Source organism: Hyperolius riggenbachi, chromosome 5 (assembly GCF_040937935.1).
Source record: "Hyperolius riggenbachi isolate aHypRig1 chromosome 5, aHypRig1.pri, whole genome shotgun sequence".
Taxonomy (NCBI): Eukaryota; Metazoa; Chordata; class Amphibia; order Anura; family Hyperoliidae; genus Hyperolius; species Hyperolius riggenbachi.
The window spans coordinates 306,471,526-306,496,503 of record NC_090650.1 but is presented as its reverse complement, the minus strand read 5'-3'; positions in this window follow the sequence as shown (position 1 = coordinate 306,496,503).

The following is a 24,978-nucleotide window of genomic DNA, read 5'->3' as shown; positions in this document are numbered from 1 at the left end:
GACAGACTGACTTCCGCAAACCCAGGACGACCAGGAGGGCAGCAAACAACGCAAGCCGCAGCTAGTGCCCAAAAGGGAATGGTATCGGCAGTGTCCTTGGAGTGGGAAAATTTTCTGACACCCATGCAGCAGCAGCCCACTGAACAGCAAGCGTGCAGATCCACCTCCAACACCGATCGCCTGGAGAAGATGGTCAAGGACTACATGTCAGATGACGTAGCTGTGTCGAACAATCCATCTGCACCCTTCAACTATTGGGTATCGAAGCTAGACACCTGGCACGAACTGGCAATGTACACAATAGAGGTGCTGGCTTGCCCGGCAGCCAGCGTTATGTCGGAACGCTGTTTCAGTGCTGCCGGAGGCATCGTCACAGATTGGCGTATCCGCCTCTCCACAGAAAATGCAGACCGTCTGACTCAAATTAAAATGAATCAATCCTGGATTGGAAATGACTACGCAACACTCCAGGACCCCAACCAAGTAACATGACCAATGAACATCTGGGATGGTGTAGCGTTTCCGGTCCCTGTTTATTGAACCTCTCATCTGTATTACATTTATGACTGCATGGCGGCAAAAAGCATTGCTGCTATATCCGCACGCTTTTTGTCCTCATGCAAGGCCTGGGTTGTTGTGTCTCAAAAAGCATGGCCTTCTCCTCCTGCGCCTGCTCCTGTTCCATCACGTGTGCTGCTGCTGCTGCTGGGTTAGCATTGCCGGTCCCTGTTTATGGAACCTCTTATCTTTATTACATTTATGACTGCATGGCGGTACAAAGCATGCTATCCGCACGCTTCTTGTCCTCATGCAAGGCCTGGGTTGTTGTGTCTCACAAAGCGTGGCCTTCTTCTCCTGCGCCTCCTCCTGTTCCATCACGTCTGCTGCTGCTGGGTTAGCGTTGCCGCGTGGTCCCTGTTTATTGAACCACTTATCTTTATTACATTTATGACTGCATGGTGGTACCTCATGCAAGGCCTGGGTTGTTGTGTCTCACAAAGCGTGGCCTTCTCCTCCTGCGCCTCCTCCTGTTCCATCACGTCTGCTGCTGCTGGGTTAGCGTTGCCGCGTGGTCCCTGTTTATTGAACCACTTATCTTTATTACATTTATGACTGCATGGCGGTACCTCATGCAAGGCCTGGGTTGTTGTGTCTCACAAAGCGTGGCCTTCTCCTCCTGCGCCTCCTCCTGTTCCATCACGTCTGCTGCTGCTGGGTTAGCGTTGCCGCGTGGTCCCTGTTTATTGAACCACTTATCTTTATTACATTTATGACTGCATGGCGGTACCTCATGCAAGGCCTGGGTTGTTGTGTCTCACAAAGCGTGGCCTTCTCCTCCTGCGCCTCCTCCTGTTCCATCACGTCTGCTGCTGCTGGGTTAGCGTTGCCGCGTGGTCCCTGTTTATTGAACCACTTATCTTTATTACATTTATGACTGCATGGCGGTACAAAGCATGCTATCCGCACGCTTCTTGTCCTCATGCAAGGCCTGGGTTGTTGTGTCTCACAAAGCGTGGCCTTCTCCTCCTGCGCCACCCTCCTCCTGTTCCATCACGTGTGCTGCTGCTGGGTTAGCGTTACCGGTCCCTTTTCCTGGAACCTCTTATATGTATTACATTTATGACTGCATGCCGACAAAAAGCATGTTACCTGTGCAAAGAAAACAGACATTTCCCGCATTTAAAAGACAGTTTTCCCTTTGAAACTTTAAAATCGATTTTCTCAAAAACTATAAGCTCTTTTTGCTAAATTTTTTTTTCCTCTTGTACCCACTCCCAAGGTGCACATACCCTGTAAATTTGGGGTATGTAGCATGTAAGGAGGCTTTACAAAGCACAAAAGTTCGGGTCCCCATTGACTTCCATTATGTTCGGAGTTCGGGTCGAACACCCGAACATCGCGGCCATGTTCGGCCTGTTCGGCCCGAACCCGAACATCTAGATGTTCGCCCAACACTAGTGGTCACATTAGGTCTGACATAGGTTCACTTTAGTGGAGGAGAGGAGTAAGGTTTAGGATGTGCCTGTTGTGACCTCAAGTAGGCCCATTCTTTCAAATGACTATCTCCTCAATGAGATGTATGGTTGTGTTCAATGGTAAACTTCTGCAGCATTACCACCTTTCTTGTTGGTGATTCAGAAATTCCCTGTGTTACTGTTAAGTTGGGTGAAACTGGATCCAAATGATGGCTCACCCTGCTGCCACTCAAATTCCTATCAGTGTTAAATACTATTCCCCCTCAGAGTGGTAGCAATTCAGAGGGAGAAGTAAACCTGAATTAGCCTTATGCGCCCCGCGTACATTACCGATATAGTGGCACCCAGCTTCAGCGCTCAGCCAAAGCTTATATCTTTAATCAAAAAAAATTAAATATTTAAAATGTATTTTTTGTCAGTTTGGTGCCCATTAATATTAACGTTTTTGTAATATGGAAAAAAAAACACACAAAATAGTTTCCAGCATGTAAACATTTTTTGTTAAGTGTTGTTAATCAATCAATAAGGCCTTTGTCTAAGACTGGGGTGTCAAACTTAAATATAAAGTGGGCCGAAACTGAACACTGGGACCCAGTCACAGGCCATTTTCAATGTCCATTGGCCACCTCCCTCCTTTATAAAAGTTCCCTGGTGTCTAATGGCCCCTCCCTCCCCTATGCAGTTCCCAAGTGTCTAGTGCCCCCACCTACACAGTTCCCTGGTGTCTAGTGACCCCCTTTTCCCCAAATGCAGTTCTCTGATATCTATTACTCCACCTCTCCCCACCCCATATGGATTCCTTGGTGATTTAGGGCTTCACCCCCAATATAGCTTTGCTTGTGGTCTATAGTGGGCCAAACATAATGCAAGATGGGGAAACCACTTGCGGGCCAAATTTGATGTCTCTACGGGCCAGTGTTTGACATGTATGTTCTAATGCTTTTTACATGTTCTTTTTTTAACTTCTACTGCTCACTAAATCATTATACTAGCTAGAAAATGTTAACAACAACTACAGTTGATACACTTACTAACCAGACAGTTAAAATTCTCAAATGCTTTCCACTTACAAATATATTATACAACACAATAATATGTATGTTAAAAACAAGCACAATGTGTTCTGAAAAAATAGCTTATCTATACCTTGGCCTCAGAGTACCTTCTGTTTTAAGAAGGCAAATCACACCAAGCTTGGCCTCAGAGTGCACTCTTTTTTTTCTTGTCTTTTTTACAGATAGCTGTAAAATACCTGACAATTAAAAATGGTGCACAGCGCCAGGGGAGTGAAAAGGGCGCAGCATACACTTACATTATATAACGCTATTTAGCGTTATAAGTGTTAAAAAATGGCGCAGGCAGTGTGCCTTACACTTATAACGCTAAATAGCGTTATAAGTGTTCACAAATGCAGAGGGAGGAGAGAGGCAGTAAGAGCCCACTGCACCAATGGGAAGTCAGGATGTGCTGTGATCACCTCTGGAGCTACAAGGATCTCGTCAAATATTCCAAACGATCCGCACCATCCAAAATGAATACTTTATTAGCTCAGTTTAAAAACATCATAACAGGTTAAAATCCAAAAGTGGGTCTGTGCATTATGATGACGCACAGGCGTTTCGGGCCAAAGCAGGTCCTTTGTCAAATCGTGACCAGCCCGTGTGGGCTGGTCACGATTTGACAAAGGACCTGCTTTGGCCCGAAACGCCTGTGCGTCATCATAATGCACAGACCCACTTTTGGATTTTACCTGTTATGATGTTTTTAAACTGAGCTAATAAAGTATTCATTTTGGATGGTGCGGATCGTTTGGAATATTTGTGGGAGGAGAGAGGCAGCGGGGCTCGGGGCAGAGAGAGGCAGTGGGGGTTGGGGCAGAGAGAGAGAGGCAGCGGGGGTCGGGGCAGAGAGAGGCAGCTGGGGTCGGGGCAGAGAGAGGCAGCGGGGGTCGGGGCAGAGAGAGGCAGCGGGGGTCGGGGCAGAGAGAGGCAGCTGGGGTCGGGGCAGAGAGAGGCAGCGGGGGTCGGGGCAAGGAGAGGCAGCGGGGGTGGGGGCAGAGAGAGGCAGCTGGGGTCGGGGCAGAGAGAGGCAGCTGGGGTCGGGGGAGGAGAGAGGCAGCGGGACACTGGAGGGCAAAGGCATCACGGGAGGATGTGTGCAGAGACATACATTACCTTGTCCTGGGCAGCTGATCGCTCCTTCCCTCCGCTCCTGACTTCTTCCATTTGTTTGCTGTAGTGCTGCAGCCGGCCAATCACCATGCGGAGACTGAAGCCATATGGTGATTGGCCGGCTGCAGCACTACAGCAAACAAATGGAAGAAGTGCAGGAGCGGATGGAAGGAGCGATCGGCTGCCCAGGACAAGGTAATATATGTCTCTGCACACATCCTCCCCTGATGCCTTTGCCCTCCAGTGTCCCGCTGCCTCTCTCCTCCCCCGACCCCAGCTGCCTCTCTCTGCCTCGACCCCAGCTGCCTCTCTCTGCCCCGACCCCCGCTGCCTCTCTCTGCCCCGACCCCCGCTGCCTCTCTCTGCCCCGACCCCAGCTGCCTCTCTCTGCCCCGACTCCCGCTGCCTCTCTCTGCACCGTCCCCCGCTGCCTCTCTCTGCCCCGACCCCAGCTGCCTCTCTCTGCCCCGACCCCCGCTGCCTCTCTCTGCCCCGACCCCAGCTGCCTCTCTTTCTCTGCCCTGACCCCCGCTGCCTCTCTCTGCCCCAACCCCCGCTGCCTATACTAGCAGCCCCCTGTATTTTTTCATGGCGCACAGCTCTGCAATAAATGTATCATAAAACGCTATTTGTAAATGATACATTTATTGGCAGAACGGTGCGTCATTTTTCTCCCTGCGCCATTTTCAGATGGACCCGTAAAATAAAGCTGTACCTGTCTACTACATCACTCTCAGATCGCTTCTAGTGGCTTCTAGTTCTCCTTCTCTACACTTACTTTGAAACGCTGTTTAACCACTTCCCAACTGAGGGGTTTTACCCCCTGACCACCAGAGCAATTTTCACCTTTCAGCGCTCCTTCCATTCATTCGTCTATAACTTTATCATTACTTATCGCAATGAAATGAACTATATCTTGTTTTTTTCGCCACCAATTAGGCTTTCTTTGGGTGGGACATTATGCCAAGAATTATTTTATTCTAAATGTGTTTTAATGGGAAAATAGGAAAAAACGTGGGAAAAAAATTATTGTTTTTCAGTTTTTGGCCTTTATAGTTTTTAAATAATGCATGCTACTGTAATTAAAACCCATGAAATGTATTTGCCCTTTTGTCCCGGTTATAACTTATGTCCCTATCACAATGTTTGGCGCCAATATTTTAATTGGAAATAAAGGTGCATTTTTTTTCAGTTTTGCGTCCATCCCTAATTACAAGCCCATAGTTTATAAAGTAACAGTGTTATACCCTCTTGACATAAATATTTAAAAAGTTCAGTCCCTAAGGTAACTATTTATGTATTTTTTTTTTAATTGTAATTTTTTTTTTTTAAATTACAAGAAAAAAAAATTGGGGAGTGTGGGAGGTAAAGGGTTAATTTTAAGCTAATTTATTTCTATGTGAAAAATGCTTTGGATGTAGTTTTACTATTTGGCCACAAGATGGCCACAGTAACATTTTGTTTATGCGACCTGCAAGCGTCCGGAAGGACGCTTGCAGGATGTAGAAAGAGGCTGCGAACTTTTTTTTTTTCCCACAATGGTTGCGCTGCTCAGCCGAGCGGCAGCGGATCTTTGCGGGGCTCAGATCAACGAACGGGAATGGATTTTCCCGTTCATTGATCCCCGGGCGAGCGGGCGGCGGCGTGTTTACTAGCGGCGGGCGGCGTGTTTACGAGCGGGAGCGCGGACAGCGGCGGGAGCGCAGAAAGTACGTATTTCTCCGTCCCTGGGGGTTAAAGGATGGAAAAAGGGACGGAGAAATGTGTACGCGCGGTGGTAAAGTGGTTAATTACCTGAAAAAACAAGTTTTTGCACATGAAACGCATTGACTGATGTGTATTTTTATTAAAATTACTACTTTTTATTTCTCGGCTATTCATCATTCATGAGGTATAAGTGTTTCTAATCATTAAAACTGTTTTAGATATTTTATACTTTGGGGGCACTTCATTCCCTTACAATGTAATGTTTACATAATTTTAAGCCTGTGTGACATAGCACCAACTTTTTTTTTTTTTTTTGTGTGTGTGTGGTTTTAACATGGAACTTATCCAATGACAGTTACTTTTGAGGATTTCATGGAAATGGGACTCTGCACAGTCTCTACACTCAAATTAACTACAATTAAGTAAACTATTAAACCAAGTTACTCTCAATCCAAGGTTTTACTGTATATGAACTGTTTTTCTTATTTTCAGGGACCTCATCCTGGGTCTGGCTTGTGGCTTATATGAACAAGATCTTGGGGGATAAAAGTAATTGTGCTTACTTGTCCTAGAAACACTTCTCATAGATAAAGCGATATCCTGAACTTTGTCCACTATTTTAACCTTTTGGGGACCGCCGATATGAAATTCTAAGCCGCACTTGTGGCTGTTTAAGCCTGATGTGGCATAGGATTTACGCCGCCCGCTATTTCCACTCCCCATGCGATTGTGCGCACTCGAGAGGGGAGCTTAAGCTGTCATATGACAGCTGACATCTCTCCTCAGTGATGAGGAATCATCACGTTTGATTCCGGATCACGTGATCACTATGATCACTAGGCCTGAACGATAAATCGTTCGAAACGGAGATTCCGTGATCGTCATAGTGGCGATTTCGCCCCCCTCTGCAGGCAGCCCCCTCTCGTGCTGTGCACAGCTTGCCGCTCCATGCGGCGGCTCAGCGGGTGTTACTCGCGCGTCCCTTTCTATTGAGACGGCTCACTCTCTCCCCAACTTCCGTGCCTGCAGCCTATGAGATTAGCAGGCAGCAGACTCCGCCCACAGTCTGTCACTCTTGCGGCGGTTCACTCCTCCCAGCGCCTCCGTGTCATTGGCTGGGCGGATGGAAGACTCCGCCCACAGGCTCTCAAGCACGCGTAGCTCAGCATCCCAAGTCCACATCACTAGCTGGCCGGGCATCCTGTCAATCAACTTTTTTGCGCTGCCTCCACTTCCTTTGCACAGCGTGTCAGCGTGATAATGCTGATGACGTTGCTGTGACTGACTGTGGTAACTTAGTGTTCTGCACAGCTGTTTGCAGTGGGGTACTGTGAATTTGAAATTGAGGCAATCTATTCTGCATAGCTGTTTGCTGCAGTGGGGCACAGTAAATTTGTGCAAAGGCATAATTGTGTTTGCAGGAAAGGCTAGGCTTGATAAACTGGCCAAAGCAAAGCTTGATTGACAGGCCTGCAGAGATTGTCATAAAGCAAAGGAAGGACTCTGCTCACACACACAAACTGAGCCTAGTTGTGAAATTACAAGCTGTCGAAAATCGTGCAAGCTCACCAAAATCGTGAATTGAATCGAAATCGCAATTTCTGACAGAAATCTTTTCCTAAAATCGTTCAGGCCTAATGATCACCGGCGGATCATAGTGATCACCATTAGAGCTGTGGTGGTAGGGGGGAAATAATAGGATCCACTCACCTTCCTGACATTCCCTCAGTGATCGGTGCTCCACTCCGCTCTGGCCGGCATCCCCGCTCTCTCTGACGTAAGTAACTTAGCGGCAGTACGAGCGGGGATGCGGCGAGAATGGAGGGGTCCACAGCGGCTCGCTGGAGCCTGAGAGGTGAGTAAAGTCTGCCTGCAATACGGGGACACCTGGCCACACTAGGGAGATCATGCACACCTAAGCCCTAACAGGGATCCGGCCTTCCTGGCCCCCCCAAACGCCCTTCTCCCATGCAAAATCGCCAGGTCCTTAAAGCGGACCCAAACCAAACATTTTTTTAATTCATAATATTTAGTTGCACCACTCTGACACATACAAAGATAAATGAACACTCCTTCAAGCCTATGAGCATTTTAGTGCATGCTTTTCACCCTTCTCTTTTCATAACTGGGGTTATACAGGTGGCAGCCATTACTTCTGAGCTTAGTAAGAGGTTTTAGATCATGGGTGTGTTTGTCATCAGCTACCCTCCCTCACAGGGGTGTCGTCTATGTGAAATCTCACACAAGCTGAGATCACCTTCCCTGTGACATCATCAGTAGCACCCTCCTACGCTAATCTTTTCATGGGCCTCTGCGAAGAGGCATTTGTGTACCAAAGCATGTATTTCCGCCGACACGTTTTGTGTTGGTGGCGATACATCGATGATGTATTTTGCGTGTGGAGGGGGCCACGTTCTGAGCTCGACCTGTTTATATGTGAGCTGAGTGGTAAATGTCCATCCATCAGATTGACTGCCCACTCAGATTCGGAACGGGTTCCATTTCTGGATACTATGGTGATCCGTCAAGGTAACCATTTTATCACAGACCTTTATGTTAAATCAACTGACCGTAATTCCCTCTTAGAATTTTCCAGTTTTCACCCTCGTTCTGTGAGAGAACACATCCCACGAGGACAATTCGCGAGAATTTCAAAGATAGTTACTGACCAGGCTATGCGTGACCAACGACTCCAGGAGACTGTTACTAAATTTAAACAACGAGGTTATCCTGACCATACTTTTAAAGAATGGGACAGTAGACCTAGACGCCAGCAGGGCCTTAGACTCCCCTTTGTTTCCACGTACAATGCCTGCAGTGCTCAGCTGGGGTCCATTGTAAGGAAACATTGGGGCCTCTTACGCCAGTCCTTCCCACAAGTTCATGAGTTCAGATATCCCCCACTTTTATCCTTCAAAAGACCTCCCACAATTAGAGACAAAATGGGACGAGACAAGTATGGGACAACACTTGCAGTTACTGACTCGGCGAGCAGATTCGGCACTTATCCATGTTTAAGTTGCCATGCTTGTAGCCATATTGTCAAAGGTGATAGTTTTAATCACCCATCTTTGGGAACTGAGTTTAAGATCCGTGGACGATATTCTTGCAATTCAACATATGTAGTATATCTTATAAAATGCCCTTGTGGCTTAGCTTATGTTGGCATGACGACACAACCCTTACGTGTACGTCTTTCATCACACAAGTGTGCAATACGTGGTCAGAATCGAGAACAAGCAGTGTCGTCCCATTTTGTCGAGTCTCGACATTCAGTGTCACAACTTAGGATACAGGTCATAGACAGTGTACCTAGGACGTTACGTGGTGGAGATAGATTGAAAGCATTACTGAAATGTGAAGCAGGATGGATTAGACGTTTAGGAACTGTAGGTCGAGGAGGTTTAAACAGGGAGTACGATTTATCGTTTTGTATTTAAGAAGACTTGGATCTGGGTGGCTATCAGGACCAGTAATATAGGCTTAGGTTTTTTCAGCAATTTTTGGAACAATTTATGGGATGTATCTAGTATTTATATTCTGAGATAACATTGTCTTAAGGTTGTTCCTGTACTCTTCTATATCTTATGTGATTAAGGTTCTTGATGTTTATGCATGAGTGATGACCAATCTGAGCATACCAGTATACTTTTTGCACATATTTTTTACAGGTTTTTGTCTTTTGTTGTTTTTTACAGGTCTTGTCATGCACAGTTTACTTTAATTATTTTGTCATGCACAGTTTACTTTAATTATTTGCGTATGTTTATACGCCACTCCTAATTTTTACGCGTAAGCTTTGTTGGCATTTATTCAGAAGTTTTTACGCGTTATTTTTTACGCGTTCTTAGATCTTTTGCGTATATTTTTACGCTTTTTTTCCTGTTGGCATTCATTGCGGATGTCTTTAGCGTGCTGTTTTCATGCGTTTACGCGTTCGGGGTTTATGCTTACATTTTTACGCATCATGTGATTTTTTTTACCCGTATATGGCATTTTCCCATCAGGTCCGTTTTTTTTGTTTGTTTTTTTTTCCTTTTGGGTGTGGTTTAGCAGCCGTTTTTCTTATGGGAGTGTTTTCTGACAGTGAGGTCACTTGTGGGTTGTACTTCCTGTGTACTGAAGTCCCCCATCAGGTCCTCTACTCTTTTGGTCTGCTCTGATTGGTCTCTTCTCAAGTCCTATTTGTGGATTGGCTGACATTTGAATGTGTGGCCATATATAAGAAGGTATGAGAACATTGTTTGTCATTATGAGCTTGCAACTTGAAGAAGAAGCATGTCGCTTCGAAACAGCGGGCTGTAGTTGCCTCCAGCTCCATTTTTGCTACATGATTTTATTGCACAAATAAAAGAGCTATCTTTTTCACTGTAGCGGTGCTGCTGATATTCCTTTTTTTGCTAGTTTTGAACTTGATGAGCAGCAAGTTCTGATCAGCTATAGCACGCTTGTCTCCATTGTGAGTGCTGGGTCAAACTACTTGTTTGCATTAATATCTCAAGCTAAATCAGTCAACTGGCTATCACAGCACAATTACTGCCCATACACTTCTGCCGTATTAGAAAAGTGGCAATCCTTATAGTCTCCTTGGAATTTTGTAAATATGGGAATGGCTGGCTAGTGGAAGCAATGCCAACTTCTTCTTACCACCGATATCAAAGCACTCTTTATTTGTACAAAGTGACAGAAGGGGATTATTTTTACTGGCAGTGTGCTTCCAGCCAAGTGTGCTTGACATAGGATAAAAAGAGGTCTGATCAATATTGTGTTATGGTTCTATTACTGATTTTGCTTCTACCCCATAAATGTTATGTACTGATTATGTTGTCATTGCATACATAATGCAACTGAAGCTAATTCTCAATACCCAGTGTTTCCAGAATTCTGAATGTTCAGCATCAGTTCAACCCTGCAGAGGCAGTGGGGGTGATTTAAGACAGGTTACTCAAGTACACAGTCTAAAGCTTGTTTACTAGCTTATATACTTATATTAGCTTATATACTTATACTATACATACCATGTTTGACATGCTTGCATCTAAAAAAAATAGAGTACGATTAATTATGCAAGTGTACTGCATTATTAATAAGGGCTTAATTTTAAGTTATTTTAAGCAGACTTAGTTGTAAGTGCGCTACCACTTTATCCTTTAAAATGTATCAGTATAGGTCTCATTCAGACCCCTTATTGATTGATTGAAACTTCTTTAAACATTAGAGAGTCCCTTGGCAATTAGTGTAGTTCTCTAACTTCCACTATCAGGATGACACTGCTATTTGTGATATCAGCTGCTAGGTCAATCCCCGTCTGTCGTTTTCCCAGGCTGTCCAGATTTATGTAATGTTAAATTGTTCCATGTGAAATACAGCTACTAACTGATCATGAGAATCCTCTGCTTGCTGTTTTGAATGTTCTAGCTACAAGTGATAAATTGGTAAAATAAATACACATTTACGTGATTAAAAATGAAGAATCCTGTCCAAGAGTCCTGTGCAGAATGGTCCTGTGCAGAACATACTGGGCCGGACTTACCAAAGCATCGCCAAAGATCTCCAAATATTTCCGGGGCAATATCACACATTTCCAGCAAAACCTGACTGGGTTAATTTATAATTATTTAGTATTAAAGAGACTATAAAACTTAAATTAACATTTTGCAATTAGGAAAATAAGAGATAGTTTTTCTCTCTCAGCCTATTGAAGGTTTAGACTACTGATAAAATGGCAGGTGCCCCATCTGCATGTGCTCTTTATTTGTTCTGCACTCATGCTCTGCTAGAGACAGTTTTTCTTAGAGGTTGACCCTGTCATAAAGTTAAACTTCTTTGCTTGTAAAGTAGCACTAAATCAAGATTTCTGGTCAGTTTGAGATGTTAAATATGCCATCAGCTAAAGCCACTGAGGTTTCCAGTAACAACATATGCAGGTTGTTCTGCAGCCTCTTCATCTTCGCTACATTGACCTAATCATGCTGAGATGCTCTTTGCTTATTTATCGCAAAAATAACACTTGTGGCAAAACCATTACTTTGAATATTCTTGATTTTCCCCATCTGACCATGCATTTCTATTTCTTCTAACAGACTTTATCCCAACAGCAGCTGGCAAACCACAGGTTTCCTTCCTTAACCTGCTTCTTTACATTGCTTACTCAGTTAAAAAGTTGAATCAAACAACCATTATAACGTAGAACAGTGGTGCTCAAATACCCCTTTTTAAAATTCGAGTTTGGTCGAATTCGAATAGTAAATTATTCGAGGTCATTCGAATATTCGAGTCGAATAATTTTTACTATTCGATTCGACCTCGGACTTCGAGCTCACTATTCGAGTCGGTATTCGAGCTAACTATTCGAGCTGACTATTCGAATTGGCCTTAAATAGCTTCCAACACTTGTTTTGAGGGTGAATGATGCAAGAAACCTCTTTTTTTCCAAGTAACAACAGCAAGTGATTATGTGGGGATGTTCCTTTAAAAAAAAATGTGGAAAGAGAAGTTGTGTCCTTAATTTTGTTCAGTAGTGTTACTGTATATACTTGTTCTTCTTCTTCTTTATCTTTCTTCTTCTTCTTCTATATCGTCTTCTTCTTCTTCTTCTTCTTCTTCTTCTTCTTCTTCTTCTTCTTCTTCTTCTTCTTCTTCTTCTTCTCCTTCCTTTTCAATATAGTCTTATTCTTCTTCACGTATTTCTCTTTTCAATTTTTTTTTAAAGAAATGCATCTATTTTTGAGCGTAACAAATAGCTGGTGGGCGCACGCATGTTGGAAGCGCCATTGTATGTGCTCCCTGGCAGTGGAAACACAAAGACAGCAGGAGGTAAATTCAGCAGCAGGAGGAGGAGGATGAGTGTGTGGCAGCAGGCAGTCAATGAGGCAGGCAGCTCGCCGTGACATAATAGCCCTGGTACCTAGCGGTGATACCAGGGCTGTCAATAAACACAACAGGAGGTCCCAGACAGCGGTCGTGCAGCCCACATTGTGTCCAATACACAACTGGGACAACACAGTTTTCAACCCGGGCACCTCAGAAAAATTAAACCTTTTTTTTTTTTTTATGGTTTTTTGGTTTTTGGTTTTGCAACCAATATAGCTATTGTTTGACGTAATAGCTGGTGGCAGAGTGGCAGCAGAAGGTAAATCATCTGTGTACCCTGGCAGTGGGAAACACAGACAGACAGCAGCAGCAGGAGGAGGAATGGAGGAGTAGGCGAGCAGCTATTGTTTGACGTAATAGCTGGTGGCAGAGTGGCAGCAGAAGGTAAATCATCTGTGTACCCTGGCAGTGGGAAACACAGACAGACAGCAGCAGCAGCAGCAGGAGGAGGTATGGAGGAGCAGTGTGAGTGTGGCAGCAGGTAGGCAGCGTGACATAATAGCCCTGGTACCTAGCGGTGATACCAGGGCTGTAAATAAACACAACAGGAGGTCCCAGACAGCGGTCGTGCAGCCCACATTGTGTCCAATACACAACTGGGACAACACAGTTTTCAACCCGGGCACCTCAGAAAAATTAAACCTTTTTTTTTTTTTATGGTTTTTTGGTTTTTGGTTTTGCAACCAATATAGCTATTGTTTGACGTAATAGCTGGTGGCAGAGTGGCAGCAGAAGGTAAATCATCTGTGTACCCTGGCAGTGGGAAACACAGACAGACAGCAGAAGGGCAGTACACAGCAGCCCACTGTAGGTGTAAAATGTGTGGCTGCAGGCGACGTAATAGTCAAAGTGAACCAGGCTGGCTTAGTGAGCAGGAGCCAGGAGGTGGTAAAGGGTGGTAAGGCACATTAACGATGGTTCCGGCAGCCAGTTCATGTCCCCCTCTCGCCGACAACAGGGGCCAGGAACTCGCCTTCCACCCACGCCTGGTTCATCTTGAGAAACGTCAGTCTGTCCACAGACTTGTGAGACAGACGTGAGCGTTTCTCGGTGACCACGCCACCAGCTGCACTGAAGCAGCGCTCGGACAGCACGCTGGAAGGGGGGCAGGACAGCACTTCCAGGGCGTACTGCGCCAGCTCGCTCCAGATCTCCATGCGCTTGACCCAATACTCCATGGGATCAACAGGGGCATCGCTGTCAAGCCCGCTGTACGACCCCATGTAGTCAGCCACCATGCGGGTCAGGCGCTGGCTGTGACCGGAGGAGGATGCTGCTGCATGCATCTCCTCTCTAGTCACTGCTGCCGGAGCCTCTACAGTCCTGTAGAGCTCGTGGCTGAGAGACAGCAGGTCTGTGGGGCGCTTGCTGCTGCTGGATGCAGGCACCTGCTGCTGCCTCTGTGCTGGCTGCTGGACAGTGGGGGTGGAAGGCTGGGGGAAGGCTTCCTCCAAGCGCTCAACAAGGGCCTGCTGCAAGCTCCTTATTTGTTGCGCTGGGTCTCCTCCTGCAGGCGGCAGGAACTGGCTCAACTTCCCCTTGAGGCGTGGGTCCAACATCATGCTGATCCAGATGTCCTCCCTCTGCTTCATCTGGATCACCCTGGGGTCCCTGCGCAGGCACGTCAGCATGTGCGCTGCCATTGGGAAGAGGCGGGCCACGTCTGCTGGCACATCGACGTCAGTGCTGTCCTCATCCTCCTCCTCTGCTGCCTCATCCTCTCTCCACCCCCGCACCAACTCAGCTGCGCTGTGCTGATCCCCCTCATCAGCAGCCAGGTCAGGGACCTCCACCAAGTCCTCCTCCTCCTCCCCCTCAGAGGTGGACTGCGCAGCTGGTTGCCGCTCCTGCTGGTCCAAGGCTGCCGCTCCCTGTTCCAGCAAAGCATCGAGGGCCCTGTTCAGCAGAGAAACCAGGGGCACCCACTCGCAGACCATAGCATGGTCCCTGCTCACCATGTTTGTGGCCTGCAGGAAGGGAGCCAGCACTAAGCACACCTGCTGCATGTGCCTCCAGTCATCATCGGGGACGATGGACGGGAAGTTGCTGGTCTTGTCCCTTCTCAGAGCTGCGGAAACAGTGGCCAGGGCAAGGTACTGTTTGACAGCGTGCCTCTGTTCAACCAGACGCTCCAACATCGCCAGGGTGGAGTTCCAGCGAGTCGGAACGTCAAGGATCAGCCGATGGCGTGGCAGATCCAGCTCCTTTTGCACGTCTTCCAGGCTCGCACAGGCTGCAGCCGAGCGCCGGAAGTGACGCACAACATTCCTTGCCGTTTCCAGCAGTTCGCCCATCCCCTGGTAGGTGCGCAGGAACTTCTGCACCACCAGGTTCAGCACGTGGGCAAGACAGGGGATGTGGGTCAGGTTTCCCCTGTGTATTGCGGCAACCAGATTGGCCCCATTGTCGGCCACCACCTCTCCGACTCTGAGGCCTCTGGGGGTCAGCCAAATCCTCTCCTGCTCCTGGAGTTTGGCCAACACATGGGTTGCCGTCAGCTTGGTCTTCCCAAGGCTGACCAAGTGCAGCAGCGCTTGGCAGTGGCGGGCCTTCACGCTGCTGCTGAGGCGGGGGGTTTGGCCAGGTGTGCCGGAGGATGGCAGAGGATCGGAGGAACCTGCTGCAGTTCCCCTGAGCCTGCGGGGTGGCACCACCCACTGTGTTGCTGCTGCTGCTGTGCCCGCTGCTGCTCTCCCATCCTCACCCCCTTCCACCAAGCTGACCCAGTGGACAGTGAAGGACAGGTAGCGGCCTGTCCCGAAGCGGCTGCTCCAGGAGTCCATGGTGACGTGGACCCTTTCACCAACCGCGTGCTCCAGCCCTCGCTCCACATTGGCCATCACAAAGCGGTGCAGTGCAGGAATGGCCTTGCGGGAGAAAAAGTGTCTGCTGGGGAGCTGCCAGTCTGGGGCTGCGCAAGCAAGCAGCGCACGAATGTCGCTCCCCTCCTGCACGAGCGTGTACGGCAGGAGTTGGGAGCACATGGCCCGTGCCAGCAAGCCGTTCAGCTGCCGCACGCGACGGCTGCTGGGAGGCAGAGCCCTAACCACCCCCTGGAAGGACTCGCTCAAAAGGCTCTGGCGTGGCCTTTTGCTGACACGGGAATCAGCAGACACAGCAGAGGAGGCCACTGAGGACTGGCTGCCAGAACAGGCCTCAGTGTCGGCGGCAGGAGTTGCAGAGGGGGGAGGAGCAGTGCGTTTCCGCACTCCTGCTGGTGCTGCTGGAGGAGCAGGAGGGCGGGTGGCTGCTGTTGCTGCTGCTGAAGGCTGTGCAGTGATGGGTGTGGTGCCACTGCCAGCACCAGATGCCTTCAGCCTCTGGAACTCCTCATGCTGGTGGAAATGTTTAGCCGCAAGGTGGTTGATGAGCGAGCTGGTGCAGAACTTTAAGGGGTCTGCACCTCTGCTCAACTTCCGCTGACAGTGGTTGCAAGTGGCGTACTTGCTGTACACAGTGGGCATGGTGAAATATCGCCAGATTGGTGACTTAAACATCCCCCTACGGCATGGAAGCGCTGCTGCCTGTCTCCCTGTGGTGGTTGGGGGGGGGGGCTTGGGTGCGGCTGGTGGTGGTACTGGCTGATGCTGCTGCTGCTGAGCCTGAGACACCAGCAGGGTGTGGGACGCTGCCAATGCTTGCAATGATGCGCCTCCTTGCAAGGCCCACAAGCGCATCCTCCTCCTCCTCCTCAGAGCTGCTGAGGACGACATCCCCTGGAGGTGGTGGCACCCAGTCTCTGTCTGTCACCGGGTCATCATCATCCTCCCCCTCCTGAAACATGTCCTGCTGGGATGAGGACCCCCCAAACTCCTCTCCTGATGCATGGATGGGCTGCTTGACTGTCGCCACAGTCTTGCTGTCCAATCCCTCATCCCCCAAAGTGCCCATCAGCATCTCCTCCTCAAGATCGCCAACAACAGCAGACAATTTACTCATGATGCCTGGGGTCAAAAGACTGCTGAATGACAGGTCGGCGAGTGACGGTGAACTGGCCTCCTCCCCAGACCCTGCTGGGCGGCTGCTGCGAACAGGGGTGGTGGTGGTGGTGAGGGTGGAGGCCTCGGATGCAGAGCTGATGGCGGGCTGCTCATCCTCCGTCATGAGTTGCACCACAGTGTCTGCATCCTTTTCCTCAATGGGACGTTTCCGACCCGGCTGGAGGAAAATGGGAGCAGGTGCTACACGCTGCTGCTGCTGTGTCTCTGCAGCGTGAGTTGCAGATGCTCCTGCTGGGCGGCGCCCAAGGCGTCCACGGCCAGTGGCTATGGGAGGAATGTTAGCCACTGACGCTGCTGCTGCGGAACTGTGCATGGTGGCGCGCCCGCGGCCGCGGCTTGCCACAATGCTGCTCCCTCTCCTCCTGATTCCCTTGCTGCCCTTCCCCTTGCCCAAACCGCGCTGGCTGCCACTTCCAGACATCTTCAATGTTTTGGGCGTATAGACAAAAGTTTTTTAAAAGGGCGGGTGAAAAGTGGGGTACTTTAATGGAGTGGGTTGGTTGGTGAGGTGACTGAGTGAGTGTCCCCTAGTACAGTAAGTAAGTAGTAACAGTCAGGAAGTACAACTAGCAGTTACAATAATCAGTAGTAATCACAAGTAAATTTAGTGTGTGTACACTCAGACAGTGAGTGCCCGCACGCAGGAGCTAGTAGCCTATGAACACAGTGACTGAGTGTCCTAGACTCCTAGTACAGTAAGAGTAAGTAGTAACAGTAAGTAGAACTAACTAATTACAATAATCAATCAGCGATCAGAAGGAAATGGAGTGTGGGTGGTGTGTGTACACTCAGACAGTGAGTGCCCGCACGCAGGAGCTAGTAGCCTATGAACACAGTGACTGAGTGTCCTAGACTCCTAGTACAGTAAGAGTAAGTAGTAACAGTAAGTAGAACTAACTAATTACAATAATCAATCAGCGATCGGAAGGAAATGGAGTGTGGGTGGTGTGTGTACACTCAGACAGTGAGTGACCGCACGCAGGAGCTAGTAGCCTATGAACACACAGTGACTGAGTGTCCTAGACTCCTAGTACAGTAAGAGTAAGTAGTAACAGTAAGTAGAACTAACTAATTACAATAATCAATCAGCGATCAGAAGGAAATGGAGTGTGGGTGGTGTGTGTACACTCAGACAGTGAGTGACCGCACGCAGGAGCTAGTAGCCTATGAACACAGTGACTGTCTGACTGAGTGTCCTAGACTCCTAGTACAGTAAGAGTAAGTAGTAACAGTAAGTACAACTAACTAACAATAATCTATCAGTAATCAGAAGGAAATAGAGTGTGTGTACACACAGACAGTGAGTGAGTGCACACACGCAGGAGCTAGCTAGTAGCCTATAAACAGTGACAGTCAGTGAGTGTCCTACTCCTAGTACAGTATAACTACAATACTATTAGTAAAGGACAGCAGAAATACTGGTATAGATGAGAGAAATAAACAGAGGACAGCTGCCCACAGAGGCAAGGCCCCCCTGAGGCCTAAACCTGTAAGCTTGCAGCAGCTGCCTGTCTCTAATGTAACACACAAGCTACTAACTAAAATACAATGTCTATCTAACTAACAACAATATAGGTGTATATGGCAGGTGTAGGTGAGCAAAAACGCTAGGTAAATGATCACAATAGAGCACTTGCTAAGCCAAAGCACAAAGGAGCAACTCTCTCTCTGTACAAGTCTCAGGCAAGCATGGAGAAACGGAACATGGCGGCCGCTATTTATAGGGTAGGGGCTGGCCAGGGTCCCCCTCTGTGATTGGCTGCCGTCAGAGGGCCTGGGAGCCCTCTGATTGGCTCTAAGGACATCAATCTGGGCTATGACGCTATTCGAGCTCGGTACCGAGCTCGAATAGCGCCGTTTGCTCGAATAGCTCGAATAGTGAATGGGCTATTCGAGTGTACTCGGATAGCCCATTCGAATAGCTACAGCTATTCGGAGCTCGAATACCGAGCTCGGATAGCTGAAAAAGAGCTCGAATATTCGAGCTACTCGAATATTCGAGCTCTGCTGAGCACCACTAACGTAGAACATGCAGAGAGCATTGCGGAGGTGATGTAGTGTATCTGTAATACAAATATGATCATTTGACAATGCTTCCAAACATCCTAAGGGTATTCATTTTAATTATATGACAACTTTGTGCATTTGCCAATCATAAAATGATTAGCCCGCTGTTGCTGTAAAACTTTAAAACCGCAGAATGGACTTTAATGTTATCCCCACAGAACTATGGTAGCTCTGATACTTCACCTAAATTGAGTTGCTCAAATGACAATACATCAAAAACTGTTATCTTTGTTCGATAAAGAGTTTTTCTCATGCTGTGCCAGTTTGTTAACCGATGAACACTGCCAGCTCAGCAAACTGATAAGGACCTTTGAATTACTTCTTGTCAGTGAAAACAATGTGCATTAATGGCCTAATAGCAATACTGCAGGAATACAGCTATAGATATATTGCTTACACAGCATTAACTTTTCAAAGCACAAGATGTACATTTTATCTGACTTTTTTTTTAATAATAAGAACCGGAGTGAACCAACATTAATGCAGTATTGAATAACCAAAGCAATAAAGGCTTAATAGTAACTGTGGCCACAATTCTGCTAATAACAAACCATAATGCATTGGATTCTGTGACTTTTAATAACGTAACATATTTAAAGGTATTGTTCTGCTTGGCAAACAGATGTCATCCTTAGGTTCAGTATGCTAGATAACAGTTACATAGACTATGTACTAATGGTTTAGAGTTAAGAAAAGCATTATTTAAAGTGGACTGAAACTGTAGCACATTACACAATAATGTCTTAATTTCACATAAGGTTGCTGAATAAATTCACTGGACTGTGAGCTGTGCTTGTTTAGCTAGATCAAAGTCTTATCAGCAACTGTGAATCATAGCTGTGAGCTGTGTGTGAGCTGTGCTACAGCAGTTCTCTGCCCTGTGTAAACACAAGCATTACCCATTTTGTGCTTCTAGTGAAATGAATCAAAGTAAACTTTTTTTAAAGGATTTCCATAAACTGTAATGGATATTTTTTACTCTAATGGTTTCATGCTTTGCCTAATCTCTTTGAGCAGAGAGGAAGATCTGAGTTTAGTTCCACTTTAAGAGTTACCATACTGTCTGCCATTCCGGTATACAAAAGAGGCTAGGCCCTACATAGCAATTAGCCCAAATAAAAATAATGTTATGTTATGAGCATGATAAGGATGGTCAACCACAATAAATTGTACTTACTCTGATCAGTCTGACAAGGGTTGGAGCCTTGTAGGTATGTCATGAGAATAATTACTTATCTACATAATAGGTGTGGTTCCCCTGTCCTCAAACTCATCGGGTATACATAAAGTAGATCTACCTGGTCTTCATTTTGTCAAATCTAGAAGGAGATTTAATTTTCCCTGCCATCTTCAGGACAAAGTAAGGCCTATCAAGGCATTTTGTAACATCCTCAAGTCGCTTACTACTATTGATGGAAATCACCTTAAGCCCCTGATCTCTGAGCTAATAATATAATGATGATATAAAGAGACTTGTGGAAAGGGGTTAATAATCACATTGAATCTTTTCTTTTGAGATGGTACATCTGGATAGAATCTGGAGATTCTGACAACCTTAGATTACTAATTACAATGGACTTATAATATATTTGCTGTACTACTCTCGGGGATTTCCTCTCAAGGCCTCCTTCTATGGGATGGCACCAATAAAACAAACTGCCAGTCAACTGCCCTTTAAACCCCTCCCATCAATATCTATGTGTACATCCTCTATAATAAAACCCCTGTGTCCCTGCGGCACGCTGTCTCTGTGTAACTGGCTCCGTGCTTTTTTCTACTGCGCATGTGCGCAGCATGGACCCAGACAGCTGTTGGGATTGGAGCACGGGGCCAGAGAGGCAGACGGGTGCGCGCGCACGAGCGGCGGGTGCAGGTGCACGTGCGGCGGGTGCGCGGCAGGTGCGTGCACGTGCACTGACATGCAGCAGTGGGAAATAGACCTAGAGCCCGTTTTTAAACGTGCTTGGGTCTGCTAGTACTTAGATATTCTTTGTCTCTAATACAAACAGATTTCTGTTAAATGGAGGTGCCCGTTGTGGTAATAATAACTGTAACGCAGCTAGAGGAATACTAAACATGAAATGTGTAGCAAAGAAACAGCAGTGGGACTGGCACTCAAGCAATTCCGGAACACAGCAGCTGGACCCTGGTTCCAAGCAGTAAGTGCTCTTGGTCTCATACAACTTAGTATTTCCCATAGAACAAACAGCAGACCTGGCACCGATTTGCAATTTTCCAAGAGTTTCCTTTAATCCAGCGGGTACAAGCAATACATAAAGAGTAAGTACATTAAACATGAAATGTTGTCCTCAAATTGACTAGCAACAAATTATTTTTTTGTTGATGTTTTTATATTTCAGAATAATAGTTATGTACTTAGTGGCTTTTGACTATTAAAAATTGTATTGCATTATGAAATACTGTTAAAAACGTCATTCTCTATTAAATAGTATTCTTTCTTTCTTTCTCCTTTTTTTCTCACTTCCTTTTTTTTACCTCTAAAATATGACAGAGTGGATTGCCCTTCTGGGGCCAGAGTGTCCTTAAAGAGGAACTCCAGTGAAAATAATGTAATGAAAAAGTGCTTAATTTTTACAAAAATACGTATAAATGATTTAGTCAGTGTTTGTCCATTATAAAATCTTTCCTCTCCCTGATTTACATTCTGACATTTATCACATGTTGACATTTTTACTGCTGACCGGTGATGTCAGTGGAAGGAGATGCTGCTTGTGTTTTTGGCAGTTGGAAACAGCTGTTATTTCCCACAATGCAACAAGGCCCCCACAGTGTGATGTCAGAACCATGGTACTGACATCACACTGTGGGAGGGGTTTCAAAACAATATCAGCTATACAGAGCCCCCTGATGATCCGTTTGTGAAAAGGTAAAGATTCCTCGTGGGAAAGCGAGTATCAGCTCATGAATGAGATTTTCAATTCTTGGTTACGGTTTCTCTTTAAACTGCTGTTACTGGCTGAAAGACCCAATTGGTTCACATCTTTCCTTTGCACTGTAAGTCAATATAAAGTGAAGAGGGGAGTGGTTGGACCATAGGCCTGGCAGGGCTTTTCCTGCCTTGGTTTTAAAACAAGTTTTCAGGTAGTATTGTAATGATTGATAATCAAGCAATACTACCTAATCTCTAGAAACTTTTTGTTTTTGCATTTTTTCATAATTGTTTTATTTGTGCCACAAGCAACAAAACAAAGTTTTGAAAATCAATATTTTTTGATGAATAGAACATGCTTACCTGTTTTTGAATGTGTTTTACTGAAATCCACTTTATAGTTTATAAATGCTGTCTTTTGAATTCCTGTTTGCAATGGATATATCGGGAAGGCGTAATTATCATTTTTTTTTTCCGAAAGTCAATGAGTTACAAATATGCCTACACTTAATATGCAAACAACAGTAATGCTAGGTACACACCATATAATTTTCTGGCAGATTTACGTGCCAGATCAATTATTTCCAACATGTCCGATCTGAATTTCGATCAATTTTTAGATTTTCCGATTGTTTTTCTGATAGATTTTCTGATCAATTTCCATAAAAGAGAATGGAAATCGATCGGAAAAACGATCAGAAAATCAAAAAATCTATCGAAATTCAGATCAGACATGTTGGAAATAATCCATCTGGCAAGTACTGTAAATCTGCTACAATATTGTATTGTGTGTACCTAGCATAACTTATGACATTTAATCGGCAGGCACCTTAATTGTTTTGCCTGCACTTTGCTAACGAAGAGTAAAATCGGATTTAATGCTAGTGTTACCGATCTCTCTACATCATGATTCATATTTGCTGCGTATTATTCAATAAACCAATCCAGGTATATTACATAAAATGGTAGCAAGCAGTGAATCCAGTGCAGACGGTGCAATTTACAAACCATGTTGTACTACTTTTATTTTAGTAAAGTGGATTCTGAGCCGTTATACATGGTCTGCATTTTCTTACTTGTAAGTAGCTGAGTAAAGCTGCTAATGTGTCTAACTACTAGTACTATCCTGTAGAAAGCACGTTTCTGTTGAAGAAAAATACCTTTTGTATATCATTTTCTTATAAGTGTATCAATATAAATCATAGTCTGATAAATATGTCAGCCATTTCACGTGGTATGTTTTATTATTTTGCATTTTCTGTGTACTCCTTGGCATAAGTTTCAGTCTAACTGTTTACCAATAAAATGATAAACATCGGCAGTTCCTGATATCTGTGAGTCATTTGGATATCTTAACCTTGCCAGTAAACAGAGGAAAATAATGTTTGTTATGTTAAGTTGAATGTATTTTATGTCAGAATGGTCACGGGAAAGGCATGCCAATAAAGGGGAATTCCTGGCGTACATGTTGTGCACAGTGACGATAATGGAGTGCAGAGGTGGAGAGAGGAACATTTCACAAGTACAGCAGCAGCATCTTGTTTACACATCAGTTAAGCACTTTCCTAGCAAACGGACACCATAAAGTTATCAGAACAAAGCTGTTTACATCAACTGATCAAATCCACCTTAAATATTAAAAAAAAAAAAAATGAATTTCTCCTCTCTACCATTAGCTATAATCCAGACTTTGCACCAGTGTTATCTCCAACATTGTTGGATCCTAACAAAGTGAGCAGACTTGTCCAGATAATACAACTATGTAGCACTAGCAACAAGCAAACATCTACTCAATGTTTTTAGGTGAAAGCCAACTAATAAGGGCCCTTTCACACCAGAGGGATTTTTCGGCGTTTTAACGCCACGGCCGAAGTTGGCGTTTTGCTAGGTAAAAGAAAGTCCATAGACTTTCATTTTACCTTTCACATCTAACTCGGCGTTTTGGAGCGTTGCGTTTCAACGCTCCCAGGAGCTTTTTCAGGGCTGTTTACAGCCGAAGTTGGCTGTTGGCGTTTCAATGATAGTCAATGGAAAACGCCAACTTCAGCGTTTTCAAAGCCTTTTCAAAGCGTTTTACAGCTATCTTGTTCACTTATTTTTATAGAAGAAAAAATAAAGGACGTTTTCATATGGGCTGTAAAACTCTTTCAAAAGGCTTTGAAAACGCTTTGAAAACGCTATGTATTGGCGTTAAGCAAAAGGCTGACTTTCAGCCTTTTCTACCGCAGCCTCTAGTGTGAAAGAGCCCTAAGTTTCCTATCTAAGAATAATCTAAAGGCTCGATCCAGTGAAGCCTCTAGAAACTTTGAAAACTTTGAAAAGTGAGTAAGGAGAAACTGGAGACGCTTCTTTCAAGACTTTAAAACAGCTTATTATCATCCCCAATGCAGTTAATGAAATCAGTGCAGGTGGGAAGCAGAATTAATTAGTGCAGGTGGGAAACAGAATTAAAAAAGGAAAATTAGCTCTGATGTATGGTGAAAAATATTACATAATAATTGGTCATTGATTCTAGTTGTACTACCCTCATGACAATGTCCTAATGTCATAATTCAGTTCTGTGTGTGCAACACTGTGCAATCCCTCCGATCTCTCAGCCCATGCTCCTCTCCCAGTTTCTAGTAGATTCTCTGTTCTCTGAGCTAAGACTTTCTCTCATTAGCTACAAAATCTCCAATGTGTAAAAGCTGCTCTCCTATTGGTGAGAGGAATTCTCCACCTAGATGCAGGAGGGAAAACTGCAAACCGCAAACTATGCAAATATACTTAGCAATTAACTGTTTCAGAGCTGGTTTCATAGAACCACAAATCCCAGATTACACAGAGAATATACTTTGTACAGGTACTGAATAGCCATGTTTGCAGGACGGCTTCCCTGATCGCTTGCACACTATAATGGCAGTTGGACTCAGCAACTGCCATTCATTAAGCTTTTTTGAAAGCAAAGAAAATCCTGAGAATCCCGTATTGAAGAGGTGGACTGCTGACCAAGATCTGTCACGTTTTCATAACCTATTGTAACTGACAGCTACATAGGAAAAAATACATGTGTGCTGCATTTCACCCTGGAACAAATGTACATTTTATACGTATGCATAAATTTTACAATTTTTCACAATAGTGGTCCTTTCTATATTTTAAAATGGGGGGCTGTTCAATAATTTAATATGCTTGCAAAACTGATTCTATTCCTATGTTACAATACTGACATAACACCTCAAGATATATTGTTAAAAGGTACCTAAGATAGCATATGTGGCCCTGTTTATACTTACCTGGGGCTTCCTCCAGCT